The following is a 22,039-nucleotide window of genomic DNA, read 5'->3' on the forward strand; positions in this document are numbered from 1 at the left end:
AGCAGCTCATGAATTCTCAATCATATGCAAGCCTCTACAAAAGTCCTTGAAGCAGTCATATAGAATCTGCCATATGCTGATAACTGCATTCAGAAAACTCACTCATCATAAGAAAGGATGATGAATAGTTATGCTGAGTCAGTGGTTACACGTTGGCAATAAACTTGAAGAAAATTGAGGTCATTTGTTAGACTGTACAGTATAAAGCTTTGCCTTGAGACTCAAAAAATTTCATTGATGAAGTAGAATTGAATTGAAAGTGGTTATAGAGTACTGTTTCTGGCACTGAATTCTGCAAAATGGTGTACAGAAAGCAAGGAGCCCTGGCAAACCCAGTACTTTATTGCTAACGGTAGACATTGTGTCAACAATAGGACCTCAGATTTCAGAATGAACCAAAGAGGCATCATACAGATTTTACCTCCATTTCTGGATTTAGTCAGAAACATGAACACTGTAATTTTGAATCTCAAAACTATGTTATTGATGCCACTAGGCTCTGAATTACATTAATCTGATTAAACTTAACAACTATACAGTGAAGAACCACATTGCAGAAAGTCTGTGCCAGAGATTACATAGGAAAGGATGTGATTTTGCTTTCAAGAAGGGAATATGCTTACTAACTCCCATAGTTTTCTCTTGGTACATGATCCAACATAGTATTGATATTTAATTCCTTATTCCTCATCCCTCCTCGAGTATAATATATTCTAGTTCAGGAATCCATTGGTATTCACCTTTTTATTCTTACTTTCTAAGATAGTACCTTATAAAATAGACATAACTGATTCTTGAGATGATCATTTGCTATTGTTTCTGAGATTAAATCATACATTTCAGAATGTTCCAGAACATCTTGGAAATATTTCAGACATTTCGGAACATTTCAGAACATCTTGGAAGTGTTATGTTCTGCCTGATACAAATTCATCACTTCACTGTGCTCCAATATAGAGTTACATTTCTTGTAAAGGGAGTACTGACCCACACATGGCTTCTCTTCCTCTGATTTTGTTTTCTTCTACCTTCTTTTTCAGGCCTTTCTTTGCCTTATATTTTCTTCTCTTCATTTCTTTTTCACACTGAAGTAATTTCCTCTAATAACCAATCTCACTGGCTTTCGATAGTCAACAGCTACTTCTTTTTTATTAACATATAACTGATATATAATATTATATTAGTTTTAAGTGTATAACATATTAATTTGATGTTTGTATACATTGAGAAATAATCACAATTTTCACCATACAGTGTTACAAAAAGTTTTTCTTATGATAAGTTCTAAGATTTACTCTTCTAATTTACAAATATATAATACAATATCATCGACTATAGTCACTATGCTATATATTACATCCCCATGACTTAATCCTTTTATGACTGGAAGTTTGTCCCTCTTGATCCTCTTCACCTATTTTCCTTTCCCTCAACCCCCCTCCCTTCTGGCAACTGTCAATCTGTTCTCTGCACCTATGAATTTTATTTTGCTTTGTTTGTTCATTTGTTTTGGTTTTTAGATATCACATTTAAACAAAAAATCGTATTTGTCTTTCCCTGTCTGGTTTCTTTTACTTAGCACAACACCCTCAAGGTCCTTCCATGTAGTTGCAAATAACAAGATTTCATTCTTTCTTATGACTGAGTAGTATTTCACTGTATATATGTCTCACGTCTTCTTTATCCATTCATCCATTAATGGACACTTCGACTGCTTTCATATCTTGGCTATTGTAAACAGTGCTGCAGTGAATGTAGGAGAACATATATCTTTTTGAATTAATGTTTTGTTTTCTTCCAATAAATACCCAGAAGTGGCATTCTTAGATCATGTGGTAAGTTCTATTTTTAATTTTTTGAGGAGACTCTGTCCTGTTTTCCATAGTGGCTGCACCAATTTACATTCCCACCAACAGCACGCAAGGGTTCCTTTCCTTCTGTCCTCTTTGACACTTATTATTTCTTGTCATTTTGACTTCAGCCATTCTAACTGGTGTAAGGTGATATCTCATGGTGGTTTTGATTTGCATTTCCCTGATGATTAGGTATGTTGAGCACATTTTTGTCTGTCTGTTGGCTATCTTATGTCTTTGGAAGTTACTCAGGTCCTTGGCCCATTTTTTAATCCAATTGTTTGGTTTTTTTTGGAGTTGAATTGTGTAAGTTCTTCATATATGTTGGGTGTTAACCCCTAATAGGATAATATGATTTATAAATATCTTCTCCCATTCATCAGGTTGCCTTTTCATTTTGTTGATGATTTCCATCTCTGTACAGAGATTTTTAGTTTGATGTAGTTCCATCTGTTTGTTTGTATTTTTGTTGCCCTTGCCTTGGGAGTCAGATCCAAGAAATCAAGTCAAGACTGTTATCAAGGAGTTTAGTGTGCATGTTTTCTCTTAGGAGTTTTATGATTACTATAACTTTTTAATATAGTCTGAAATCAGGGAGCATGATGCCACTACTTTGTTCTTCTTTCTCACCATTGCTTTGGCTTTTGGGGATCTTCTTGTGGTTCCATACACATTTTAGGATTGTTTACTCTATTTTGTGAAAAATGCTGTTGGAATTTTGATAAACATTGCATTGAATCTGTAGATTTTGGGGGGTAGTATGGACATTTAAACAATATTAATTCTTCCAATCTACAAACACAGAAGATCTTTCCATTTATATATGTCTTCTAACAGCTACTTCTATGTAAGTGATTTATAATATGTATTTTGAAGTCTTAGTGTGTTTCTTAGTTCCATTATGAAAACTTCTTATTACTGATAGACATCTTTGCTTGGATATCAAAATTACATCAATTACTCAATATGGTCTTAATTGAATTTGTAATTTTCTCTTCCTACTTTATCTACCCACATAAGCTTTTATAACCTTTATGTCTATTTTTGTTATTGACATTATGATTGAGTAAATTTGAACTCGTTACAAGTTTGTGAACTATAAATTGCAGACATATTATAGTATTATCTAATACTATATCTCACTATCTTTCACAAATTCTTAATCTTTAATTCTAGTGTAGGGGTTTTATTTAAAGATGCAAGCTTTGTGGTTTACAGACACAGATTCCTATCAGAGTTCTTTGTTTTACTAACTCTATGCCCAGGTGTAAGTCCCGGTTTTTTCATCTATAATATAGGTATCATAAAAACTGCTGCACATTGTTTTAATAATTAAGTGAGATAATAGAGGAAGAGATGGCGTGGTTAACAGCATTTGTAAAGTAGCACATTTCAATACATTGTAATTAATTTTATTTATTAGCAATGTTACCCTCTTATACCGCTCATCAGTTTTTTACTATGGATATTTTAATTACAAAAACCAAAAAAAAAAGCAAATTGAAATAATTTCACAGTGAAAACCCCCATGGCTGACACCTAATTTATGTCACTAACATTTTGCTACAGTTGCTTATCACATATCTATATATCTATCCATCCTTCAATCCATTCATCAATCCATATTATTTCAAAGTAAACTGCAAATATCAGTGCAGTATCTGTTCTTTATATTCCAGCATGCATATTTAGAGTTTATATCTGCTTTCTAGTTTTACTTTTGATGTAATACATATATATATATATAATGATATATAATGACATAACATTATATGTGTATATATATATATATATATTTGATTTCCAGTTTTACTTTGATGTTCTATATATACAGGCACAGATACTGTGTTATACAAATAACGATGCCATATAAATATATATATACAGATATAGAAATATATATTATATATAAAAAGATATATATTACTTTTGATTATATATATACACACACACACACACACACACACACACACACACAGAGGTTTCCAGAAATCTTAAGAGTGAAGCACAAATTCTGTGCAATCCAAACTGCTATCAAGATCCTGAACATGAACATCATCCCAGAAAGTGCCCTCATGCTTCTTCCCAGTCCGTTCTGACTCTTGTCTTTCAGAGTCAACCACAGTTCTAATTTTTTCCCCCACAATATTAGTTTTGCCTTGGGGATTATTTTCTATGTACTTTATGTAAGATGCCTTTCACTCAGCAAGATTCTTTTGCGATTCATCCATGGTGTTGTTTGTATTCCTGATTCACCTTATGAAAAATGACAGTTTGTTTATCCATTCTTCTATTGTTGGACACCAGGATGTTTCCAGTTTGGGGCTAGTATGAATGAGAGTCTCTGAAGTTTCTTATATGTAGGAATATGTTTTCATTTTTCCTGCATATATACTGTGAGATGGAACTGCTACATTTTTTAAAGGTATGAGCAATTTATTTATTTTTATTTTTTAATTAAAAAATTATTTTTTATTTTTATTTCATTTTTAATTTTTCTAATGTTTAATTTTGAGAGAGAGAGAGAGAGAGTATGAGAGGGAGGGGCAGAGAGAGAGGGAGACACAGAATCTGAAACAGGCTCCAGGCTCTGAGCTGTCAGCACAGAGCCCGAAATGGGGCTCCAACCCACTAACCTGGAGATCATGACCTGAACCAAAGTTGGGCACTCAACCAACTGAGCCACCCAGGCGCTCCCCCTCCAAAAAAAATTTTTTTTTAAGAGAGAGAGAGCACGCAAGAGGGGGAGGGAGGAGCAGATAGATGGAAGAGGGAAAGAGTCAGGCAGGCTCCATGCACAGTGTGGCAGTGTGGAGCCCAACTGGGGGCTCAGTCTCTTGACCCTGGGATCATGACCTGAGGCAAAATCAAGAGTTGGACGCACAACTGTCTGAGCCACCCAGGCACCCTGGAACTACTACATTATAGGTTAGATATATGTTTAGGAATGTAAGAAGCTACTAATTTTTTTTAACAGTGGTTGTGCAATTAACATTCCTATTAAACTATGTGTGAGATTTCAGTTGCTCTATTACTTACTCACATTTGGTTTTGTCTGTCTTTGAATTAATTTCTGGTGGCTGAGGTTGTTCTGAAGTCTTTCTGTTTTTTCAGTTCAGAAAAATCTTCAGTTTTATTTTAGTTTCCCCGACTGATGCTGACTTGTCTTTCCCCTAGACTAACAGCCATAAAAATGGTTGCTCACTCAGTGTCATTCCCTTTTTCCAAATTTAGACTCCCCTCTAGAATCTGTCTGCTTTTGATCATGTTCCAATTGCTTTAAGCCTCATTTATTTCTTCAGATTGTATAATTATCTGTGAGAGGTTTATACCCAGTAGGAACGTAGCCACACTGGAAGGTGAATGCATCAAGTCTTATAGGCTTATTTCAATACCTTTCTAATTGGTCTTCTGTATTTCATTTTTCAGAAGTTTCCTACCCATCATTAACATCAATCCCAGATGAAACATACTAATGTGTGTAAGCCATTCCTCTGTTAAAAATATCTTTAATGGTTCCTTTACTCATGGAAAAAATAGTCCCAAATCCCACAGTCTTAGATTAGTGTTCAGCGTTCTTTATCTAAATCTATACCAGTTTTAAATTTATTTTCTCACAATATAGACATTTTGTGAGAGAAAATTTCTACAAAAACCTGTTTTGTTTTATTTTTCATATTGTACATGCTTACTACTGGGATATTACTTACAATTTTGACCCTTAATTTTAATCTCCTAGATTGTTTGGACTTTAATTCCAGCTTTATCATTTATTAGCTATTTGATCTTTGGCAATAACAACTCCAATAACAGTAAGAATGTTAATAACAATACCAGCTAAGATTTATTAAATTCATACTATACTGGAGAAATCTTTTTTTTTTATTAAAAAAAATTTTTTTAATGTTTATTTATTTTTAAGACAGAGAGAGACAGAGCGTGAACAGGGGAGAGGCAGAGAGAGAGGGAGACACAGAATCCGAAGCAGGCTCCAGGCTCTGAGCTGTCAGCACAGAGCCCGACGTGGAGCTCAAACTCACAGACTGTGAGATCATGACCTGAGCCGAAGTCGGATGCCTAACTGACCGAGCCACCCAGGCGCCCCTGGAGAAATCTTATTAATAAAAGTTGTAGAATAAGCACCCAAGTTTAGATAAGACTGTTAATATATTGCTTAATCTGTATGTCTTCTCCCTCACTAAGGATGAAACTCTCCAAATTAGAAGAACATTTTTGAAAAATTACACAGGAAAAAAGTTGACCAAGATGGTGACATAAGGAAACTCCTGAGCTCCCTTCCTTCCATAGACACGCTGAATGTACAGCTACATGTGGAGAAATTCCCTCTGAAAGGGGAAACTAGCTGAACCACTCATAAACATCAAATGAACGAGGAAATACCCACTTTGAACCAGGTAGGAAAGACGGAGACAAACTCTCACCGTAAACCCCACCCACAATACAGTGACATGGAATCCTAAGGGAACTCCCAATTTCCAACTTCTCCCTGAGGAGTGAAGAACTTGGACTCACATCTAGACCCCCAACTTGTAAGTCTCCCCGCTAAGGGACAGGTTCCCAAATACCTAGCTCTAAAAGCCAAAAAGACTCGTGTCAGGGGTCAAGGTGGGGGGACACATAAGACTATATACAACAAAAGCAACTCTTAATGAGTGTGCTAACACATCACAGCTATCTCCCTAGGGCTCAGTGCAGAGGCAGCAGGTAAAACCACCCAACGCCCAGGCTTTCCCTGAAAGGAGTTTATCTGAATGCTTTACAAACTGTTGCCAGAGGGCTAGACTTCTAGCTGGCTGTGATACTCCTCAAAGACCAGGGGACCCAGCAGATAGCTCTCTGGTCCTCTCTCCCCAGCTTACTCCAGTAATAAAACAAAGTCACCGGTTATTTCCCTGGAAGGAGCTAGTACACACATCTGGTGCTCCAGCTTCTGCTACTGCCACCTGAACTGCATGCACCCAGATCTCCCGGCTCCAGTAGCCAAAGGGGCTGGCATTAGCAAGTCTCACAGGACCATAGCAAACAAAGGACCGGTTCTAAATGGCCACAGGTGTCCCTTCCCCATTTCCACCCCACCACTCCACAGCTGTAAACCTGGGCCCAGCACAGAGGGAGCAAAAAAGTCTATCTCCTGCTTTTTCTTTGGAAAGGACATAACTATATATTGTGCTACCATATTTATCCCATCTGGGAGAGACAGTGATCCTCCTCTTTGGGACACTGATGAGTCTGGGCATATCCCAAACTCCTGAGAGGCACCAAGTACAAAAATGGTGGCTCGCAACGCAAAGGTTTGAGAGAAAACAGAGCTCCGTACAGGCTGATTGATGAGTTCATCTCCTACACAAGACTGCTCTGTGAGGGCTGGGAGAGCTGGCTGTTTTATCTAATGTGTAGAAAGCGACACAGAGTGTCAAGGAAAATGAAGAATATGTTCCAAATAAGAGGACAAGATAAATATCCAGAAACAAATCTTTTTTTTTTATTTTTTATTTAAGTTCAAGTTAATTAGCATACCTTGTAATATTAATTTCAAGTGTGCAATATAGTCATTCAACATTTCACACAATACCAGATGCCCATCACAACGAGAGCACTCCTTAATCCCCATCACCTATTAAGCCCTTCCCCCCATTCCCTCCTGTCTGGTAACCATCAGTTTGTTCTCTGTAGTTTAGAATCTGTTTTTTTGTTTGCCTCTCTCTCTTTCTCTCTCTCTTTTCCCTCTGCTCAATTTGTTTTGTTTCTTAAATTCCACATATGAGTGAAATCATATGGTATTTTTCTTTCTCTGACTCATTCCAGAAAGAGATCTTAATGAAACAGAGATAAGTGATTACCTGATAGAGGGTTCAAAATAACGGTTATAAAGATGCTCACCAAGGCCAGGAGAGCAACGTATGTATGAACGAAATGAGAATTTCAACAAGAGAAGAAAATACACAAATGTCCTAAACAGAGCTGAAGAATATAAAACCAAAATAAAGTCCCCTGCTATTATTGTATTTCTGTCTGTCTCTCCCCTCAGATCTGTTAATAATTGCTTCATATTTTTAGGTGTTGGGGACATAAACATTTACAAATGTTATAACCTCTTGATGAATTAATGCCTGAAATGAAACAACCTAAGTGTCCTTTGACACATGAAGGATAAAGAAAATGTGGTATATCTATATACACAATGGAATACTATTCAGCCTTTAAAAAGAAGGAAATCCTGTCACTTGTGACAACATTGGTGAACCTGGAAGGCGTTATGCTAAATGAAATGAACCAGAGAACAACAAATACTTCATGGTATCGCTTATATGTGGAATTAAAAAAAAAAAAGTTGAATTCATAGAATCAGAGAGTGGCAAAGTGTTTGCCAGAGGCTGGAGTGAGGGAAAATAGTGGGAATTTAGTAAAAGGATACAAACTTTTAGTTATAAGATGAATATGGTCTGAGTATCGAATGTATAACATAGTGACTATAGTTGATAGCACTGTATTATATAATTGAAATTTGCTGAGAGAGTAGAGCTTAAAGGCTCTCATACACATAAAAAGCTAACTATGGAGGTTATGGATGTGTTAGTTAACTCCTTATGGGGAATCCTTTCACGATGTTTACATCTATCAAATTATCACATTGTACACTTTCAATAGCTTACAATTACATTTGTCAATTACACTTCAACAAAGAAAAAAATTACACTGGAGATAGGATAAAATGTCTCATAATAATCTCAAATAGACATTTAGCATTTTCCATATGATAATTAATTAGCAAATTAGTTTCTAACATGTAGAATTTTTCCAACCAAATTTCTCATTAACCTCTAAGTTGCCAAACTAATTGTTGAAAATTGAACCTAAGAAAGACAAATTTAATCTTCAAATGAAAAGTAATTTTTCCAACAATGTGAATTTTGATGAGCTCTGTATGCAGCATGCTTCAATTTATCTTCCTGATTAGCCATATTCCAAATTAAATTAAAGCACTGAGTTTGTAGAATTGGTTATTTTGCTTTTTTCTAAAATGCTTACCAATTGAAGCATGTGCTATGAATGGAAAAAGGGCTTTCCTCACATAAAGTCTAATGTATAAGGTAAAGGAGTCAGAAATGTAGTTTTATAAGCAGTTATACGTTATTCAAATTTAAGGAGATTTAAATAATAGTTGGTGATATGTGTTTGACATTATACTACTCAAATCCAAATAGACAACAGCAAAAAATACTATAAAAAGAGAAGATATACCCTGAGGAAGGATAGACAACACAATGATACTTACCAAAGAGAAATATATTCTTTTTAGAGGCATAATTCTTGGTCTCAGGATGTGAAAATTAATAGATTTCTACTTAAATATGAGTTTCAGTGATATGCTGTAGGGGAAGTTATCAATGAATCTCAGAAACTTATGTGATTATTAATGTTTTGAAAATGCATAGAAAGTTGATTTTATGCATAAAAATTCACTTAGTAAACAAATTCCTTAAATTTTAAAACTATCAATGAAATAGTTTTATTTCAGCAAAGTGAAGTTCTCAGGACCTGCTCTGTTGTGTCCATCCTACAGATATCTGTGAAAGAGATTTTACAACCATGAAGGAAATATTCCCTAATGTGTCTAGTGTATTAGAGTTATATCACTCTACAGAGAAATTTGGAAGGATTTTCTCTTAAGATATATTCCTGAATTAAGGAAAAGATCAAGCAATAACAAGGCAGGGTGACTTATTTTTTCCTACATTAACCATTTTCTGGCCATTCATTATGGAGCTCCATTGGAGACATTCATTAATTAGTTACCACGTTATTCTGCAAGACAAAATAGTATATATAAGTTCTCTCTAACTGAGAAAGAAGAACTGATATAAATAACTTCCTTTTATTTATCATAGTTCTCAAAAAGTCCATGCTATTATAAAGGGGTCTTGGTATTGGTAAAAACAATATAGTACTTTTCTTTGCATTTTATGCAAGAAAAAAGCTTTTTCACATAAGTTTTAGCTACATTTTGTAAATGCATTGTTTTAAAGAAATAGTTAAAAACAAGTGATATCCACAGCTCCTCTCTTTGTATGTAAAGAAGGTGTAAAAGTAACACTTGAAACTAATATAACACTGTATGTTAACTAACTGAAACTAAAATAAAGACTTCAAAAATTTAAGAAAGAATGTGTAAAGTATATTTAAAAGCATTTAGTCAATGTGCTAAGGAAACAACCCTAAATGATAAAAGTGTTTATTGTGAAGTATTCAAATAAGCTCTCTACCTCAAGTAATGATCATATTTTTAAAGTCTTTAATCTTTGTAAAGGCATTAAAATGAAAACTGGGGTGTTTTTTGGTTTTTGGTTTTTATTTTGTTTTGTTTTGTTTGTTTTGGTTTCAAGCAAGATTTTCTTTCAGCAAGTAAAGAATATTCAGTTAACTTTGGCATTGCCTTTATTGAACATTCTGTTTGGTTTAATGTTTCATAATATAAGGTGATTAACTCTTGAGCCTTGATGTAAATTTATGTTTTTCATCCAGTGGTTTGCTTGGATTTTTTTTTAAATGCAATTTAGTAGCATTTTCTTTGAGCTTAAAAAGAGAACTCAGAAAAACATTATCAAAAGATCGGCTCATCCTGTGTCACTGACTTGCTGAATTACTGTCATTCTTGTATTCCCACTTATTTAGCATCTGTGCTTGTCAGGCTGTCACTGGCAATGTGTGAAAATGCAAGGAAAAAAACATGGCCAATGATCTTCGTAAACTCACATCCAAGAGGCTTCCTGGTATCATAACATGTTATTAATTAAACTATTGACAGTTTGAAGAAAAAAATCAGTATTTATCAACACCGAGGCCTTATTTTGACTTTAAAGAATAAAGGAGTCTAATTTAGCCAAATTTTTTACCTGTGTGTTCATTAATTTGTTCAAATAGCCATGTATTGTATATCATCAACCGTGCATTAGCAATAATTATGCACAAACAATTTTTAGTTTGAAGGAATTAAAAAACATAAAAAAGATTCTTCTATTACAGGAGTGGATAGTCTAGTAAACAATGCCCTCATTCCATAGATTTTGTTTCAGTATTGGGCACACACAAAGATAGATACATTTGCCTTTAAATAAGCAATACCAACTCAACAGATAACCATATGTGCTGGGCTGTGGGCTCAGTGCTATAAAATATAAAAATTATAACGGTGACTTCAATAGAAACATTGAATAATGATAATAATGGCTACTGGCAATTATTAAATGCTTATACTCTGCTAGGTAAGTTAATCACTTTATATGTGTTATTTATTTTAGATCTTCTTTTTCTCTTAATATGCTGTTGGATTCAATTTGATGGCATATTGTTGACTATTGTTGGATCTATATTCATAAGGAATACGGTGTGTAGTTTTCTTGCACTGTCTTTGTCTGACTTTAGTGTCAGGGTAAATGGGACCTCAGAATGAGTTAAGGTGTGCTACCTCCTCTTCTACTTTTTGGGAAGAGTTTTCTACTAAGAAATCTACGAAGATTTCTACTAATCCTTTAAATGTTTGAAAGAATTCACCAATGAACTTATTGGTCTTGGACTTTTCTTTGTCATGATTTAAAAAAGATTTTTTAAAATGTTTATTTATTTTTGAGAGAGAGAGAGAGAGAGAGCAAGCAGGGGAGGGTCAGAGAGAGGGAGACCCAGGTTCTGAAGCAGGCTCCAGGTTCTGAGGTGTCAGCACAGAGCCCAACGGGGCTCGAACCCACAAACCGTGAGATCATGACCTAAGCCAAAGTCAGAGGCTTAACCGACTGAGTCACCCAGGTGCCCCATGGTATTTTTTTAAATTACTGATTCAATGTCTTTATTTGTTATAGGTCCGTTTAGATTTTTTATTTCTTCTTGAGTCAGTTTTGGTAATTTGATGATTTTAAGGAATTTGTGAATTCTATGTAGGTTATCTAATTTGTTGAGGTACAATTTTTATGGAATTCTTTTATAATATGTTTTATTTCTCTAGGTCAGTATTAGATTAGGAAAGTAAATGTTTGAAAAGAAGAATTATCTAAGATAGGTCATTCATTAACCCTGTTATGATGAATAAATCAGATCTTACATGGAAATCTGAAAGCTATGCATATGCAGGTGCTGCAGTACAGCTGAGATATAGGGCTAGGGCAAAGGCCATGGAAAATTGTTTGCTTTTTTTGCCTTAACTCTGTAAATTTGCAGTGAAACATCTGATGGTGGTTTGCATGTGCTGTTGGTTGTCCTGGCTAGCAGCTGAGGAGATACAAATACCAGGCTTGGGGACAGCAAGAACAAAATGGCACCACCTTTGTCTGTCTCTCAACATTTAACCAATAGCAACCTTCAGAACTTAATGGATACTGTTTCACTTTCACCTTCCAAATATTGTGCAACTTCACTTTCGGTCAATTCTAAACATTGGAATCATATTTAAAAAAAAAAAAATTCTGGAAACCAATTGAGAAAACCATAATCTTGGTATGTTAATCCCAAACTAAAGCTTTAATGGGAGAAATACTGCTGTACCATTTTTCCCATAAGAATTAGCTGCTATCCCCAAATAAAAAATCCTTCCTGTGAGGAGCTGGACAAAACACAGACATTAATGAAAGTGGAATTAAGAGAAAGATTCCTTGATCATATCCTCTGGTAGTTGCACCAGTTTGTATTGTTTATGAAAGAAAATAAAGCCATATATGGTTAAGGCAGTATAATTTGGTTATCTAATATATGAAGCCAAAGATAATTCTAATGGATAGACAATTTGGTACTGGAAGTGTAGGCCAAAAAGAACACAAATTCACCAGAGATGCACACCTTTGCTCCAAGATCATGGTGCCCCTATAAAACAGTATGTGAGTTAAAGGCTTCCTGAGATCCATCTAAGTATTAATGTGATAGGTCTTGGAAGAAGATCTGGATGCATCAAGACATCATATCATAAATGGTAATAAAAATCTGGTATATAAATTAGGGTAGAAAAAAAAGATGGACTTATTTTTTTATTGCAAGCAACATTGAGCCCCACAAACCCACTGGTTAACCCTGTCTTCTAAGGTCTTTGATAGTGACTAATATTGAAGATTTTATTTATTAATACAAGGAATAAATGATATAAGAGATTGGCAATCATCTGCAAAGTTATAATATCAAAAGAAAAGCAGGGATGTGAAGTGTATGGTTCTCATTAATTAAGGAATTTATATACTTCATCAGCCTCAAAACTGCAAATTGGAGTGTTGATTTGCAAAAGTGTAGGTGTCAAAGATCACTGGTAGAATGGAGTCTGCAGTCCCACACATGCCTCCAGAGGTACTGGCCCTAAATTGAGGATTAAAGATCAGAATATTCAGGTTTGCTCCATTGTTTCAATACAGAATAATGGTCTTTGAATGAAAGAATTTCTGCCCAACTGAAGATGTCATGTTTCTTTCCATGAATCAGAGGGAGAGTTGATGAACAAAATAACAAATGGAAGGTACTGTTCACATGCAGGAGTGATACTTAACTCTTAAGTGAAAAGAAAGATAACTATTTAAATGAACATAATAGAAATGTGTATATTAAGCTTTTGTGCCTTTCCAAATCATTATTGATCAAATGATCTATTTTAGTCTTTATGAAATCTTCTAGTTCTTATTTATTCCTAAAGTAACACCTCTTCACAACTCAAGCATAACTTGGTGAGAGTGGAAAGGCAGGATGATATGGTGGCATGTGCCCAGATCTGGAGAAACAAATGCACAAAGAAAAAAAGAGACAAACCAACAAAATGTACTCTTAAATATAGAGAACCAAATGGTGGTTACCAGAGAGGAGGTAGGTGGGAAGATGAGTGAAATAAAGGGGGGTAAGACTATACTTATTCATACTTTGATTTATTTTTTAATATTTATTTTTGAGAAAGAGAGAAAGAGCATAAGCTGGGAAGGGACAGAGAGAGGAGGACAGAGGATCTGAAGTGGGCTCTGTGCTGATAGCAGAGAGCCTGATAAGGGGCTTGAACTCACAACCTATGAGATCATGACTTGAACCAAAGTCAGACGCTTAACTGACTGAGCCACCCAGGTGCCCCAAGAATATACTTATTCAGATGAGCTCTAAGCAATATATAGAATCGCTGAATCATTATATTGTAAACCTGAAACTAATAAAACACTGGATTATAATTATACCTGAATAAAAAATTAATAATACTTGTTACGGAAAGCTTGTTTTCACGCTGTTTTGGGGATGGGGGAATCTTGGTGTCTTACGAAACTTCCTGGTGAAGGAATCCGAGGATTGGAAGAATTTGAAGCAGGAATGTAGCTCTGCCATAACTAGTTCCATTTTGACCTGTTTTTAATATCAAGATTTCATGTAAGACTTGGTTTAAAATTGAGGTTAGTAATAGAAGTGCAATATACATTTGGATTTGATCTTCACAGTTAAGAGTACTAAATCCCCATGTTTCCTTTTTAGTTCTCATAAGTGTTTGAAGGGGTGTCTTTATCTCTGCATTATAGAAAAATAAAATGAAGCTTTGAGTTTCCAGGGGTATAACTAACACCTGGATCTTCTAACACTGAGACTAGAGCTTTTGATGCTTTAAATCTCACAATGGCGTTATAAGACAGAAAACGCAGCACCAGTGTATAACAGGAAACTTCAGACTTACGGATGTGGTGCAAACTGAGTGAGTTGAGGGTTCAGATACTGAATTTTTACTACTGAACCAATTCTTTCTCTTTTTTCAGCATTCTGGGAGCCAAAATAATGAATACTATACTATATTAATAATGTAGTATATATGCTAAGAGGATAATGAACTTCCTAATTTAGACACTTTGCCTGTAATATTATGATCTGAGCATCAACATTTTATTTATTTGGAGTTTTATTTGTCATGCTTTTGATTTTCAAATAAATACATTTTCCTCTAGTACTATTGAATTTTATTTTTTTCTGGCTTTTAAAATTTGAGAAGTGACTTATGAAACATTTTCAAATTTATTTTCCAGTTTGCTGTATGTTGAGTGCTGATCTTTTCATCAGTTATATTTTTGAAAGAAAAAAAATTACTCAAACATAATCAAAACACTATTAACATTTTACATTATTGAGAGTCTTGGAATGGTTGACTTATGTGCTTATTAAAGAAAAACTTGTTAATTTTGTAGTTAGGAAAGAAAATGAATTGCTATATATCAAGTCTAGGTGTTTATATTTGTATGTGTGGATGTGTCTGTGTGCCCATAGAATAAGATGTATTACTCTTTTTGTTAAATTTTAAGTTATTCAGGATGAAGTTATTATTTCTACACTATTTTCAGACCTAACATCAGGTTATTCTTCCCATTGTCAAATGCACACATTAAAGAAGAAAATTATTCAAAATCTCCCACACAATAGTATAGATTAAACCAATTATTTACAAAAAAATGTACACTTTCACTCTACTCCAACACACCAAATATAAGCATTTGTAATTTTTTCTCCATATAATTTTGTTCTATCTAATTTTACCCACCACGTTTTTCCATTCTTAAGTTGCTGTGCCTAGTTTTCTAAATTTTCAAAGCATTTGAAGCTTGCTCCTTAAATGCCCAGAATTACTGTCACACCTATAAGAAGTTTTGATTAATTTTGAATGTGTGTTCTAGAACAACACAAGTTCTTAGACTTTAATATGTAAAATATTAACTACATATTTTGTTACAAAAAACATGTGGTGAACAATGGGAATAATAACATTAAACTCATTTATTTAGGTCTTAGAGTCTTACTGTTTTTCATGGAGCATCTCAATCTAATGCTTCATGGAACAAAGCTTGAGAAATTTTGATTTACTTTATGAAACTTTTTCCTGTCATATGTACTTGGAAAGATGGGCTCAATGAACAGGAAACTGGAATGAACAATAGAAGTTTTGAAATTCCATTTTTAGTCCTCCATCATACTGTGAGAAAAATAGCCTTTCCTCACCAGAAATAGGTATTTGGTCAGAACCCTCGCAAAGAATGATTCAGAAAAGTAGGACACTATCCTTCCTTGTTAACACATACTAATTTAAAGCAAATATAATGCACCTCAGTTCCTCAATAAGGAATTGATGCAAAAGAAGAAAAATTAGTATTTAATAATACCTACTATAGCTTTCTGGGAAAGATCCCCCTGCCCTCCAGTTGGCTTCATTTCCTTGGTATTATTTCATTACTTTATACACCTGACTTCACACAATGTCTTTCAGTTCAGCTAGCACATAAAACTACATATTCTTCTTGCATAGACACTATACCTGTCTATGTATAGCTCAGAACACAGCAGAATTTCTTCCAGGAGTTTTTACTTTTATATCTGCTTTCATCCATGGATCTCATAAAACCTGGCAAACATGATCTCATTATTCCTCAGGATCTTCCTGTGAAGTTGGTGGGTGGCCAGTATTTTGTAAAGTGCTTTATCCAGTTTACATGAAGTATTATTCTCCATATTATGCAGCTTTTATGAGTGAGTAACGTGACCAAGGACATAGAAAATACACGCAGACCTACGAAAAGAACTTGTGTTAACAAGAAAAGCCCAGCACCTCATCTTTTTAGATCTTGCTTCTCTTCTATGTTGTAACAGCCTATTGCTCAACTCTGACATTTTATTTATTTATTTATTTATTTATCTTGCTACAGTCTTTATGAGGATTATGTTATTCTGCAGCTTCCCCCTCTGGGTTCTAGAGATGAATAGTCTGCATAAAATACAATGTAGTATGTGAGGTGTATCTTCAACTCCATTTTAAACCCACTAAAATGATGTAATCACTACTCGGCTTCATTTATTTTGAACCACACATCAAGAATCAGTGAGTTCATTAACACGTTTATCATCAAGAAAAAAAAATCTTTAATTCCAGGCTAATGGTTATTTCTGGGTTTAGCAAAGGTAATATAGTACAGACGACTTCAGTAATTTCATGTTTATTCCTTGAATTGGGTGTGGTATACTATATATTTTATGCTATTATTTATAGCTTTTTATATATCTGCTATTTTATAATAATTAGAAAGGAAGAAAAGATATATTCATGATGTTGCAAGCAATGAGTTAGATCAGGTAGGAAAAGAATCAGATTTGGTGATGGGGTGCTTGAATAGTTGGAATTTTTAGATGTCTTATGTTGAATCATCTGTTACATAGAGGAAGTATTGAATAGCATGTGGAGATTTGAAGCCTGGGAAAAAATTAGATGGATTCTTGATTTGGAAATTATAGAAATATCAATTTGTGGTGAAGCAAGGGAGTAGATAAGATTCCTTGAGAGTTTGGATTGTAGATGAGTAAGAGGAAGAAAGTACCTAAGATTATATGGTGAGATAAAGTGACTTTAATGAGAGAGGTCGAGGAAAAGGAGTCAAGTAATAAAAAGGATATAATGGGTATCAGCTCAGAGTTAAACAGTGTGCCCCAGGTCCTGCCCCTGTTCCTCTTTTAGGGGCATCAAAGTTCTCTGTAGCTTTGAAGTATCCAGGATATTGTTGGCAGATGAGTTCCTCAGCTATCCTTTAAAGAAATTTGGGTGTGAAAAGAAGAGAGAGATAGGGACCCGAGATAGGGTAATAGCTGGAGAGGATATAGAAATGAATAGTATCTACTACTCTGTTATGCAGCAGCAGATAATAGAACCAAATAGAAATCCCTTAGAAATAAAAAAGGCAAAATCATGTAGAAGAGGTTGATCTTCATAATTAAAAACATGATCATAATTATAGCTAATAATTTCATACTTCATGTACATCAGACACTATTCTATCCACATGACATGTGTTAAGTAATTTACATCTCACAACTCTATGACATGGTACTATTATCCTCCCAATTAACATGTAAGAAAGTGAGATACAGAAATGATAAGTAACCTAGACATTTGAATCTTGGCCATCTGCTTTCAAATTCTGAACTCTTAAATACTACGCTGTTGGTTTCGGGTTAGATCTTTGAAACAGAAGAAAAAGCATGAGTGAACCTGGGAGCCCAAAGTGACAATGAGAATTTAGGCTCTTTCTGCAGTGGTGTATATAATGAAGGGCAAAATGATTATTATAATCTAGTAAAGCCACATATGATTTTCTGGTTTACTCCTTTTGGAGATATTTTCTAGCAATGCTAGTATATAGTGTAAGATATTCTTTCAGTGGAATTATAGGAAAATTGGTTCACTGATATTAATAGACACATACACACAGTAACCTTACAAGCAATCAAATGAAGCAGATACCTAGATTTTTCTTTTTTTAAAAAAAAAAATTTTAATGTTTATTTATTTTTGAGAGAGGGATGCAGTGCAAGTGGGGGAAGGGCAGGGAGAGGGAGACAACAGAATTCGAAGCAGGCTCCAGGCTCTGAGCTGTCAGCACAGAGCCCGATGCGGGGCTGGAACTCTGGAACATGAGATTATGACCTGAGCCAAAGTCAGACGCTTAATGGGCTGAGTCACCCAGACACCCCTAGATTTTTCTAATATAGCACTTACTAGCATACTTCTGAAATGCAACACATTTAAATACTTTTCATAAACAAAGTCCTAATATTAGACAATATTTACAAGGAATTGAAAAATGTCTTTTCATTTGTCTTTAATATTTCACTATTAAGGTTTAACAGACATGAGTTTATAGGGAAGGACATTTTCAAATTAGAATAAAAGTAAGGAGGAAAAATAGCTGTTTTTGCTGATTATATTAAAAGCTTTTCCTGAGCTGAAGGTAGAAAACATGAAGCCGAGGTACTGACTGGGGGGACATAACGGGCAGACAGAACAATAAACACGGATTTTTAATATGAGCTAAGAAACCCTAGGGGCTTGGGTCTACCAATTAAAATAGTTAAGCATGCTGTATTTAGTCACTCTGTGAAATAATATTCTACTTACATATTCAATTTACCAATTGTTCAAATAGTTGTTCATTTTCAAATAATGGCTGGACCATGGGTTTTTTTTTGGTATTTACTCAGAGTCCTAAAAATGACAAAAACGTAATTTTTCTTTTCTTTTCCATCAGAGTTATGCCAAACCACATATATGTGGATTTCATATCTAATTGAAAACAATTTTAGCATCAAATTAGCATTTTTAGATTTTTAATTTTTTATTTATTTAAGAGACAGTGAGCGAGAGTGTGGGAGGGGCAGAAAGAGAGAGACAGAAAGACAGACAGAGAGAGAATCCCAAGCAGGTTCTGCCCTGTCAGTGCAGAGCTGAACACGGGGCTTGAACTCACCAACCATTAGATAATGACCTGAGCCGAAACAGAGCCACCCAGGCACCCCTGGGTTTCCCTGTTTGTTATTGTTGTTGTTGTCGTCGTTGTTGTTTGTTTGTTTGTTTTCTAATCACATGCAATGCAGATAAAAGTGTGAGCACCAGCTATGGGACTCCTTTGGACAACTGCATGATGAACATTGTTTTGACAAGAAACTTTCTTTCTATAGCACTAAATGCTTCATTTTTATAACATACAATGCTTCCTTCATGAGTTTACTACTTGTCAAAATATTTGTTTGAATTATGTAGACACCAGTGATGTGTTCTTCGATTTGATGTGGTAAGAACTAATGGTTTTATGGCAAAAGGTAAGCATTTTGACATTTTAGTTTTTGTTTGTGTTTTTATTAAACTTTTTATTAAAGCATGCTGTTACTTATAAACTATGAATGGCAAATAGGACATCTAGCATCTTGTCTGGCAATAAAAGCAAATCATTATTTTATTTTAATTTGTTATCAGCTATAAAAGGAAAAGAAGTCACAAGTCGATATTAAATTAAACATAAAAGCAGAGACCCAAAGGCTAGTAAGTGACAAGAGATGCTACTTTTCAATGTTATATTTGGAATAAAAATTACAGTCAGGCAGGCGTGTGAGTTTGAACTTGAGACAAATTAAATGTTTTTTTTTGTTTCAAGTAAACAAATCATTATAACTCTTGGTTTGCAAAGTTATGGTAGGTATTTTATGTTTCATAATATCATAGTTACTGACTGAAATCCAATAAAATTTTATTTGTAGAGGACCTTGAGGCCACTTGCGTTTTTTTCAATAAACCTTAATAAAAATAATTTTCTGTTATTTATGTTTACACACATAAAGAATTTAAGAGCAATGCTCAGACATCTGGTGAAGTAAAAACAGTTTCATAACCAAGGTGAACTAGGGTGAATGCCCCTGTTAATGAGGTCAGAATTTGTTATCTTAAAGATTATTATTCACTAAAAAAATAATAATTTGTTATCTTAAAGATTAGTATTCACTAAAAAAAATAATACTTTGTTCAGTTAGATGTCTGGACCCAGGGAGCTATTGTCTAGCAGGATTAGAAATAAATTCACGCTCAAAAGGCTCAGTTTAAGTCTATCTTTGCTATTCTTGGGCTTTAGTCAAGTCCCTGACTAGTTACAGTTCTCTTATTAGTAAAATATAATCCTGTGACAATTTAATAAAGTAAATTATGGGGAAATTTGAAAAATATGTAATTATAAATGTTTAAAGTATATACTGCCTTATTCAATTATTTTTAAGTTAATAATACATGTTAGAAATAAAATCGTAAGCTTTATACTAAAGTTGGATTTTTTAATAACGCATTTCTACAGTTTCTGAGTCTGGAGGATAATGGAGGCAGCCATTATATCTTCTGAGAGAAAGATATAAAGAGATAGAGGCAGAGATGGAGAGAGGAGAAGGAGAAAGAATGAGCACATCCCAGGAGATAAACACACATGGCCTACCTTTTGTAAAAATCCCTGGAGGCAGAGATTATTACAACCACCAAATTCCAACGGAACTCTTCCCAAGATGCCCGCATGTCAGGGGAGAGGGGACTTAACAGAATATGAGAAAAGAGAAGAAGAAGGTGGAGAACATAGATGAAACATAGGCAAAATCACCACTAGAAAGCCCAGCCCAACATTTGGTCCAACAGACTGCAAGTCTGGGAATCAATACTTCACAACGCTCACTAGAAAGTAGGAGGTTGCAGGTGTACAGGATACAGGTGGGAACCCCAGAGAAGCACTGTCATGGGGAAGATCAGACACATAGGGAGGTGCAAGTACCCCATATTTAAGTGACAGTGAAGTAAAGAAGAAAGAAGAGGGGAAAATTAAAATTCTTACAGGAATGAAAGAAACAAATACCCCTCACCATTCCACCAATCAACAAAATTATCATACTTCACTGGACTGACAGAAGAAATGGGTACTTGAACTAGAACCAGTGTCAACAGCCTTCTACAAAGAGAAAAAACCAATCAACTTAAATCATACAATTCTATAAAAAATTTCAAACCAAAACATTTCAGCTGATGAAACCACCCCACAAAGAAAGCAGTTAAGGATCAAAAGAAAACTGAGTGTCACACAATGCTTAACAGTGAATTAAACATCTTTAAACAGGCATTTGAAGAAATTATGCAAACGGAATCAGCAATTTAAGATTATAATGGAAATGGACAAAAATAATCAGGAAGAGTTACAATTAGATTCAATTAAAAAGTGGAAAGGCACAGTACTCAAAGAATATGGTATTGTTGGAAGAACAGAGAGTTTAGAAATGCACCCAAATACATGTAGTAAATTGATATTTGACAAAGGAGCAAAGGGAATACAAAATGGAGCAAAGATTATCTTTTTAACAAATAGTGCTGGAACAACTAGACGTCTACTTGCAAAAAGAAAATCTAGACACAGACCTTACATCTTTAACAAAAGTTAACACAGAATGGATCACAGACCTAAACATAAAACACAAAACCATAAAACTTGTAGATTTCAGAGAAGGAAATCTAGATGACTTGGGTATGGTGATAACTTTTTAGGTATAACACCAAAGGCAGTGTCCATGAAGGAAGAATTGATAAGATGGAAATCATTAAAATTAGGAACTTCTGCTCTGTGAAAGACAATGTCAAGAGAATGAGAAGACAAGCCACTGATGGGAGATTAGATTTGCAAAGAGCAACTCTGATAAAAGACTGTTATCCAAAATATACAAATAACACTTAAAACTCAACAGTAAGAAAACATACAACACAATTTAAAAACAGGCCAGAGACCTTAACTGAAACTTTACCAAAGAAGAAAAACAAATGGTAAATATGCATATGTTTCACATCATATGTCATC

The sequence above is a fragment of the Panthera uncia genome, chromosome F2 (assembly GCF_023721935.1).
Source record: "Panthera uncia isolate 11264 chromosome F2, Puncia_PCG_1.0, whole genome shotgun sequence".
Classification (NCBI taxonomy): Eukaryota; Metazoa; Chordata; class Mammalia; order Carnivora; family Felidae; genus Panthera; species Panthera uncia.